Source organism: Arachis ipaensis, chromosome B10 (genome assembly GCF_059453495.1).
Source record: "Arachis ipaensis isolate K30076 ecotype BB chromosome B10, ASM5945349v1, whole genome shotgun sequence".
NCBI classification, from domain to species: Eukaryota; Viridiplantae; Streptophyta; class Magnoliopsida; order Fabales; family Fabaceae; genus Arachis; species Arachis ipaensis.
This window is the reverse complement of record NC_142435.1, coordinates 85503987-85514534: the sequence shown is the minus strand read 5'-3', so window position 1 is coordinate 85514534 and position 10548 is coordinate 85503987. Positions and strand designations below refer to the sequence as shown.

The 10548-nt window shown below is 37.7% G+C and overlaps 1 non-coding gene across 1 annotated transcript; it reads right to left on the bottom strand.

The window, feature by feature from the left end:
• Positions 1-9062: 9062 nt before the first annotated feature.
• LOC148580707 (small nucleolar RNA R71) lies at positions 9063-9170 on the bottom strand. Its single transcript, XR_015896179.1, has one exon. It is a non-coding gene; the product is annotated as a small nucleolar RNA R71 (small nucleolar RNA).
• Between the last annotated feature and the right edge of the window lie 1378 nt (positions 9171-10548).

Sequence of the window (10548 nt, the reverse complement as noted above, 5' to 3'; positions counted from 1 at the left end):
TTACAACAACCTTCCCTCAAACAATGAACCCTCTCTTCCAGCATCACCTCCCGATGAAGCCCACATGCTAGAATTGAAAGATCTTGAATCTCATATCTTAAGGCGACATGAGGAGGACGAAAAGAAGTTTGAGGAGTTAAGAGCAAAAATGGCTATCATGGTAGAAGCCATTGGCAACATAGTCTCATCCCACCTAAGCCCATGCGATCAAGGCACTCCCATTGTTGAATGTGGAGAAGCAACCAAGGAGCTTAATGAGGGAGTGAACTTGAAGCTCCAAGGTGAAGAAGAGGAGTTAAAGAAAGAAATGCAACAAGAGGAGGAGGTAGAGATTATTGAACAAGAGGAAGTAGTCGTTGAAGCCTTAGGATATGTTGAGTACATAGAGGAAGCACAAATTGAAGAGCCTTCTTCTATGGAGTTTGAAGTTGATGTTGAGGAGGAGAGTTCACAACCTCCAAGGCACAATGTGATTGAAGAATTAGAAGAAGTGTCCCAAGTAATAGGTCCTCCTATTTATGATGATTTCATACCAACATATGATCCTTTTGAGCTTGAAGAATCCTTCCCCACTATGCTCGGAATTGATGATGAGGTAGATTTCACTCAACCTCCTATGTATGATTTGAGTGATGGGGAAGAGCTAGAGGACATTGGTGAAGAAGAATGTGAACTTGAAGAAGCTTGGCAAGAGGTAGATCATGAAGTATCTTGCCAAGTGGTGGAAGCCTTTCAAAAAGGATGGACGGGAGTGGAGCGTGTTTTGTCAAGACCGTATGGAACTCCTCCACCTAGGTTGTCATCTAATCCTTTATTTGAGTGGGTAAAACTTCTAACTCTTAGATTTATTATCCCACTTGAATTTGGTTTTCTTGAAATGGATGGCCAACTTAGAGCGCTTTGTGGAATTAAGCGAAAGAGGAGGATGTTTAGTGGTTGGCGTTGTAAGTCTAGGCTCATTATAGTTGAAGCTTCAAGGAGCAAAGGTTGGACTAGTGCTCAATTGGATGGGTCTTGGAGGATAGTTTGGTGCTTCCATGAGAATTCATCTCTCTTGCCACCCAGAGAAAATCACCATGATCAACTCAAGGACGGATGTGAAAACAAAGTGTGGGATCCCGGATCACAGAAGGAAGATCAACTTTGGGAGCCTATGGTTTGTGAAGAACTCCATCAAGGCTTGGAGTTATTAACCTTGAATGATGAAGCACAATGAAAGTCCAAGCATTGGTGGATGTTCAAGGATGGATTCAAGCACAAGCCACCTTGATGAGGAGCTCCCCATAAGTCCAACTTAAGGACAATAAACAAAAGTGCTAAGTGGGAGACACCCCACCATGGTAATATCCTTTCATTTTCATCTTTGTAAATATTGGTAAATTAGGTTTAATTTCATGTTTTGATTTCCTAGTTGAGTTTATCTGGGAGTCTAGTAGGTTTAAGATTTTATGATGTTTTGTTAGCTGTTTGGAGGTTTGGAATGCTTGGTTTGGTACAAAAACATAGAAAAATTTTGAAAAATAGAGTACCATCCACGCGCACGCGCACTCCACGCGTACGCGTGCCCAAGTATTTTCGGCCATCCACGCGCACGCGTCATGCACGCGTACGCGTGGATTGAATTTTCCCACTTCCCAGCCATTTTCCTGAGAGTTGTGCCTGAAGTGTGCCAACTTTGTGTCCCAGGGCACGCACACGCGTACCTTGCGCATACGCGTCGACTCTCTGCTTTGCCATGCACGCGTACGCGTCAGCCGCGCATACACGTCGCTTTCATTTCATCAATCCATGCTTACGCGCACATGACGCGCACGCGTGGATTGCCCTGTTTCACCCACCTTCTTTTCTTCTCCTCTTTCCATTTCTTTCCTTCTTCTCTTCTCTTTCCACCCTTCAATCATCATCCAACATTACCAAGCATCATGTAACACCATTTCTTTTAGTTTAATTTTTGTTTTCCATGATAAATGTTGGATTACTAATCTTATTTACCATTTACTGCTGCTTATTACTAATGGGATGTTAGTTTAACATCATTGTTATTAATTGTTATTGTTGGATTTCTTTGTTGAGGTTGTATTTGGTCACTTGGTTTGGAACTTTTCATGCTTAACACTTGTGAACACCAAGTACATGTTGCATTGCCTTCATGCATCTTAACTCTTTGAATTGCATGTTTTGGCCACCATGAATTCATCATCCATTGTTAGGCAATTGTACATTATCAATGCATTTTTTTAGGATGTTTGTTCTAATTGATCATCACCTATTTCATGCATTGAGATTGTGGAATTGTGAAATTGGATCGAAAGCTTACCTAGTGACATATTTCTGAGCTTTTCAAGCTTTGTGGACCATGCTTGCTATGTGAAATGATTTTTGACTTCTATATCCTTTTTCCTATGTTCCATAGCATCCATGTGTTTCACTTCTATGTCATTTAGGTGTTGCAACAACTTCAATATGTGTCATTGTTTGATGTGTGAGCTCTCTATACCATTTTGCTCATCAAATTTACTTACATATCAATCAATGTCCATGCATTATCTAATTTCACAATTGCTTGATTTTTGCTTGAATGCTTTCATGCTTCTTCACTACTTGTTTGGTTGCCTTAACCTACAAGTCTTTTAAAGTATCCCAAGCACACTAGAATGAGTGAAGTGCATATTCTCTTTTGTGTAATTGTGACATCACTTTTATACTAGTGTGTGTGTGTGTTCTAAACCGCGTGCAATTTTAGAACCCACACACCTATTTTTCATTAATGTCACACTAATTCACTCACTCTATTCTAGTGGTTCTTACCTCATTCCAACAATTCACACTTCCTTACTTTTGTATGTTTTCATCTTACGGTGTTTATTTGGTTTTTCTTGATTGGTGCACCACAAGCAAAAATGGAAGCGGAAGGAAGAACACGCAGCAACCGGTTGACCTGTCAGATGAAGGTGGCAACTCGGAGAGTCGCCGTACCCCCTTGCTCATCTTTGAGTGCACCGAGGATGGTGCAAACTTTTAAGTGTGGGAAGGTCATCCGACCACTCGGCGTTTTTGGGTAACAAGTTTCTAATCCCAATACTTTTGCATTTCATTTTAGGATTTTTAGTTGTATTTTCTCATTTTGCATATGTATATAATAAGCTTAGTCAAAATCAGGATATTTTCCAAGGATTTTATTTATAGGACTCCCTAATTGATTGAAAAAAAATTTTTTTTAGAACTTGCTTGAATTATATACTTTGTGGATCATGTCTTGAGCCAAGCACACAAGCATGTGATATTTGAGCCTAATTGTGTGGTTACATCATACATAACCACTTACTTTCCTTCTTGTGTGCATTATTCTCTTCCTATGATTGTAATCCTTCATTTGTTTGATTCTTTATGTCCATTATTTTGTGTATGCATGAATTTATATGATTGAGGCCATTGTTCAAATAGCTCACTTACCCAAATAGTCTATCCTTTTATCTTCCATTGTTAGCCAATTTTGAACCTATGCTTAACCCATTTGTTCTTAATTGTAGCACATTACAAGCCTAAGTGAAAAACAATAAATGTCCTTAATTTGGATCTTTGATTAGCTTAGGCTAGTGAGAGTGTTCATTATTTGAATTGGGAGAGTATGAATATTGGGTAGAGATAAAAGTGTGTTTTTGTATTTGTGTTGAAAATCTCGGGAATTGGGTACATACTCATGTATTAATCATTTGTAAACCATATGCATTGATGTTATTGTGTATATTTTAGTTAAAAAAATGAGAAAAAACAAACAGAAAAAATATATATATATATATATATATATATATATATATATATATAGAAGAGAAAGAAAAAGAAAAGCAATAAAAAGGGGACAAAAATGCCCCAAGGTGAAGTTTAATAATGATCAATACATATGTGTAGTGATCAAAAGAGAATGCATGAGTGTGTAGAAAAGTGAAGAATGGATAGCTAGGATTGTTTAGAATTGTATAGGTAGTCATAAGTTAGGTGGGAAGTTTAAGTTAATCAAAGATTCAAATCTCAAGCTCACTTGACCATATGCACCCTACCTTGACCCTAGCCCCATTAAAACCTATGGAAAAGTCCTCATGATATTTGTATGCATGCATAAAGTAATTGTTGATTGTTAGATGAAAAATAAATCTTGGAAAGCATGATTAGGGGAGAATTGAGTGAATCAACCCCATACACTTGAGTGCCTAGAGTGGATACACATCCGGTGAGGGTTCGATCGCTCAATTACATGTCTCCACCCATGATCATCTTTTCTTGCAAGTTTGGAAAATCTTTGAAGGATTCTATTCAATTATGGGTTTGTTTGACTACAATTGCCTTAGCATGTTTATTCTTGGAAGTTGACTTATTTTGACCAAGTAGTTGCATACATGTAGATAGATTGCATATAGATAGGTTGTATATAGTTAGTCTGCATTGAATAAATGTTGATACCCTTTGCTTCTTTCTTGATTTTAGCATGAGGACATGCTTAGTTTAAGTGTGGGGATATTTAATAAATCCCGACATCGTGGTTAATCTTGTGCTTATTTTAGGGGATTTTATCACCTTTTCCCACATTTATTCAATGAAATAGCATGGTTTTACAATTCTCCCTTGAATTGTGCTTAGTTGTAAAAAACATGCTTTTTTGACCCTTAAATTGGTGATTTTAATTCACTTTAATTCCATTCGATGCCTTGATGTGTTTGTTGAGTGATTTCAGGTTCATGAGGCAAGTATTGGAAACAAGAGTTGGGAATGCATTGATGGGCGCGCACGCGTGCTAGGCGCGCACGCACGGAAGTGGCTTCGCATAGAGACACGCACGCGTACATGACGTGTACACGCGGATGAAGAAACAGTCAATCGACGCGCACGCGCACTTGGTGCGTTGATGAGTGGATAATTTATACGCTTTTTGGCATTGTTTTTAGTAGGATCTAGTTACTTTTAGGGATGTTTTCATTAGTTTTTATGTTAAATTCACAATTCTGAACTTTACTATGAGTTTGTGTGTTTTTCTGTGATTTCAGGTATTTTCTGGCTGAAATTGAGGGACTTGAGCAGAAATCAGATTCAGAGGTTGAAGAAGGACTGCTGATGTTGTTGGATTCTGACCTCCCTGCACTCAAAGTGGATTTTCTGGAGCTACAAAACTCAAATGGCGAGCTTCCAATTGCGTTGAAAAGTAGACATCCAGGGCTTTCCATCAATGTATAATAGTCCATACTTTGGCCAAGAATAGACGACGTAAGCTGGCGTTCAACGCCAGCCTTCTGCCCAAATCTGGCGTCCAGCGCCAGAAAAGGAGCCAAAACCAGAGTTGAACGCCCAAACTAGCACAAAAACTGGCGTTCAACTCCAAGAAGGACCTCTGCACATGGAAAGTTAAAGCCCCGCCCAAGCACACACCAAGTGGGCCCCGGAAGTGGATTTATGCATCAACTACTTACTTCTATAAACCCTAGTAGCTAGATTATTATAAATAGGACCGTTTACTATTGTATTAGGCATCTTTGGTCTCAGTTGTAATCCATTGTTCATCTTAGGAGACTATTGATCACGTTTTAGGGGGCTGGCCACCTCGGCCATGCCTGGACCTATCACTTATGTATTTTCAACGGTAGAGTTTCTACACTCCATAGATTAAGGTGTGGAGCTCTGCTGTTCCTCAAAGATTAATGCAAGTACTTCTATTTTCTATTCAATTCATCTTATTTCGCTTCTAAGATATCCATTCGCACCCAAGAACGTGATGAAGGTGATGATTATGTGTGACGCTCATCACCATTCTCCCCTATGAACACGTGCCTGACAAACACTTCCGTTCTACAAGAAATAAGCTAGAATGAATATCTCTTAGATCTCCTAACCAGAATCTTCGTGGCGTAAGCTAGAATGATGGCGGCATTCAAGAGAATCCGGAAAGTCTAAACCTTGTCTGTGGTATTCCGAGTAGGATTCAATGATTGAATGACTGTGACGAGCTTCAAACTCGCGAGTGCTGGGCGTTAGTGACAGACGCAAAAGGAGGGTGAATCCTATTCCAGCATGATCGAGAACCGACAGATGATTAGCCGTGCTGTGACAGAGCATGTGAGCATATTTTTCACTGAGAGGAGGGGATGTAGCCACTGACAACGGTGATGCCCTTGCATAAAGCCAGCCATGGAAAGGAGTAAGACGGATTGGATGAAGATAGCAGGAAAGCAGAGGTTCAGAGGAACGAAAGCATCTCCATTCGCTTATCTGAAATTCCTACCAATGATTTACATAAGTACCTCTATCCCTATTCTATTATATATTATTCAAAAACACCATTATCAAATTATATCTGCCTAACTGAGATTTTCAAGGTGACCATAGCTTGCTTCATACCAACAATCTCCGTGGGATTCGACCCTTACTCATGTAAGGTATTACTTGGACGACCCAGTGCACTTGCTGGTTAGTTGTATCGAAGTTGTGAACCATGGTATTGGCACCATGTTCTTGGCGCCATTGCCAGGGAAAGAAAGAGCCATGAATTTTACATCATTAAAGTGTAATCACGATTACGCGTACCAAGTTGCTCACGTTGCCAGGGATTGTTTGAGCCTGGACATCACAATTTCGTGCACCAAGTCTTTGGTGCCGTTGCCGGGGATTGTTCGAGTTTGGACAACTGACGGTTCATCTTGTTGCTCAGATTAGGTAATTTTCTTTTTGTTTTCCTTTCAAAAAAAAAAAAAATTTTCAAAAATATTTCTAAAATTTTCTCATCTGTTTTCGAAAAAAATAAAAATGTTTTCAAAAATTTTATTCAAAATTTTTAAGAATTAATTCTAGTATTTCATGAAGCATGTTGAAGCCTGGCTGGCTGTAAAGCCATGTCTAATTCCTTTGGGAATGAGTATGTCAGGCGTATCATGTCTGAATTACATGCTGAAGCTTGCTGGCCATTGGCCATGTCTAGTGTTTTGGACCGGAGCTTTCATTGAAAGCTTGGCTGGCTCATGAGCCATGTCTAATTCCTGGACTGAAGCTTTAGACTAAGAATGCAAGATTCCTAGAATTCATGTTAAAAATTTTGGAATCCTTATTTTTTCTTTTTCATAATAATTTTCGAAAAATCAAAAAAAAAAATTAGAAAATCAAAAAAATCAAAAATATTTTTGTGTTTCTTGTTTGAGTCTTGAGTCATGTTATAAGTTTGGTGTCAATTGCATATGCATCTTGCATTTTTTCGAAAATATCATGCATTCATAGTGTTCTTCATGATCTTCAAGTTGTTCTTGGTAAGTCTTCTTGTTTGATCTTGATGATTTTTTTTTTGTGTCTTTTCATGTTTATCATATGCATTCTTGAATTCTTAGTGTGTAAGCATTAAAGAATTCTAAGTTTGGTGTCTTGCTTGTTTTCTTTGCATTAAAAATTTTTCAAAATTATGTTCTTGATGTTCATCTTGACATTCATAGTGTTCTTGGTGTTCATCTTGACATTCATAGCATTCTTGCATGCATTCATTGTTTTGATCCAAAATCTTCATGCACTGCATCTCTTTAGTGTTTTTCTCTCTCATCATAAAAATTTCAAAAAATAAAAAAAAATATCTTTCCCATTTTCTCTCATCAAATTCAAAAATTTGGATTGACTTTTTCAAAAATTTTTAAAATCAAATTGTTTCTTATGATTCAAATCAAATTTTCAATTTGAAAATCTTATCTTTTTCAAAATCTTTTCCAAAAATCAAATCTTTTTCAAAATTCTTAGTTATTTTCGAAAATTCCAAAAATATTTTTCAAAAATCTTTTTCTTATTTTTATACCAAATTTTCGAAAATAACATAATCAATTAATGTTTTGATTCAAAAATTTGAAGTTTGTTACTTGCTTGTTAAGAAAGATTCAAACTTTAAGTTCTAGAATCATATCTTGTGATTTCTTATGAATCAAGTCATTAATTGTGATTTTAAAAATCAAATCTTTTTCAAAACTAATTTCAATCATATCTTTTCAAAAATATCTTCTTATCTTATCTTTTTCAAAAATATCTTTTCAAAATATCTTTTCTAACTTCCTAACTTCTTATCTTTTCAAAATTTGTTTCAACTAACTAACTAACTTTTTGTTTGTTTCTTAACTTTTTCAAAACTACCTAACTAACTCTCTCTCTCTAATTTTCAAAAATATCTTCCTTTTTTTTTTCAAAAATTTCTTTTTAATTAACTAATTATTTTTATTTTTAATTTTAAAAAAAAAATTTCGAAAAAATACTAACAATTTTCAAAAAACCATTTTCGAAAATCACTAACTCTTTTTCAAAATAATTTTCGAAAATTATCCCTCCCCCATCTTATTCTATTTATTCATTCATATCCTAATATCTCATCTCACATCTCTGCCATCCTCACAGTTGTGTTTCTTCCATTATATTACATTCTTTGTCTCCCCATCTTCTTCTACTCACACAGGGATCCCTATACTGTGGTATAAAGGATCTCTATTATTATTATTATTTTTCTGTGCCCTCTTCTTTGTCATATGAGCAGGAGCAAGGATAAGAACATTCTTGTGGAAGCAGATCCAGAACCTGAAAGGACTCTGAAGAGAAAATTAAGAGAAGCTAAAATACAACAATCCAGAGATAACCTTTGAGAAATTTTCGAACAGGAAAAGGAGATGGCAGCCGAAAATAATAATAATGAAAGGAAGATGCTTGGTGACTTTACTGCACCTAATTCCAATTTACATGGAAGAAGCATCTCCATTCCTGCCATTGGAGCAAACAACTTTGAGCTGAAACCTCAATTAGTTTCTCTGATGCAGCAGAACTGCAAGTTTCATGGACTTCCATCTGAAGATCCTTTTCAGTTCTTAACTGAATTCTTGCAGATATGTGATACTGTTAAGACTAATGGAGTAGATCCTGAAGTCTACAGGCTCATGCTTTTCCCTTTTGCTGTAAGAGATAGAGCTAGAATCTGGATGGACTCTCAACCCAGAGATAGCCTGAACTCTTGGGATAAGCTGGTCATGGCTTTCTTAGCCAAGTACTTTCCTCCTCAAAAGCTGAGCAAGCTTAGAGCTGATGTTCAAACCTTCAGACAAAAAGAAGGTGAATCCCTCTATGAAGCTTGGGAAAGATACAAACAGTTGACCAAAAATTGTCCTTCTGACATGCTTTCAGAATGGACCATCCTAGATATATTCTATAATGGTTTATCTGAGCTATCAAAGATGTCACTGGACACTTCTGCAGGTGGATCCATTCACCTAAAGAAAACGCCTGCAGAAGCTCAAGAACTCATTGACATGGTTGCTAATAACCAGTTCATGTACACTTCTGAAAGGAATCCTGTGAATAATAGGACGCCTATGAAGAAGGGAGTTCTTGAAGTTAATACTCTAAATGCCATATTGGCTCAGAATAAAATATTGACTCAGCAAGTCAATATGATCTCTCAGAGTCTGCATGGAATGCAAGCTGCATCCAACAATACTCAAGAGGCTTCTTATGAAGAAGAAGCTTATGATCCTGAGAACCCTGCAATAGCAGAGGTGAATTACTTAGGTGAACCTTATGGAAACACCTATAACTCATCATGGAGAAATCATCCAAATTTCTCATGGAAGCATCAAAAGCCTCAACAAGGCTTTAATAATGGTGGAAGAAACAGGTTTAGCAGTAGCAAGCCTTTTCCATCATCCACTCAGCAACAGACAGAGAACTCTGAACAAAATGCTTCTAATTTAGCAAATCTAGTCTCTGATCTATCTAAGGCCACTGTGAGTTTCATGAATGAAACAAGGTCTTCCATTAGGAATTTGAAAGCACAAGTGGGCCAGCTGAGTAAAAGGATCACTGAAATCCCTCCCAGTACTCTCCCAAGCAATACAGAAGAGAATCCAAAAGGAGAGTGCAAGGCCATTGATATAAGCAAAATGGCCGAACCCAATAAGGGAGAGGAGGACGTGAATCCCAAGGAGGAAGACCTCCCGGGACGTCCAGTGACCAATAAGGAGCTTCCCTCTGAGGAACCAAAGGAATATGAGACTCATCTAGAGACCATAGAGATTCCATTGAACCTCCTTATGCCCTTCATGAGCTCTGATGAGTATTCCTCTTCTGAAGAGAATGAGGAGGTTACTGAAGAGCAAACTGCCAAGTTTCTTGGTGCAATCATGAAGCTGAATGCCAAATTATTTGGCATTGATACTTGGGAAGTTGAACCTCCCTTGTTCATCAATGAACTAAGTGATCTGGATCAACTGACATTGCCTCAGAAGAGATAGGATCCTGGAAAGTTCATAATACCTTGTACCATAGGCACCATGATCTTTAAGGCCCTGTGTGACCTTGGTTTAGGAATAAACCTCATGCCCCTCTCTGTAATAGAGAAACTGGGAATCTATGGGGTGCAAACCTGCTAAAATCTCATTACAGATGGCAGACAATTCAAGAAAATAGGCTTATGGACAAGTAGAGGACGTGTTAGTAAAGGTTGAAGGCCTTTACAGCCCTGCTGATTTCATAGTCCTGGATACTGGAAAGGAAGAGGAT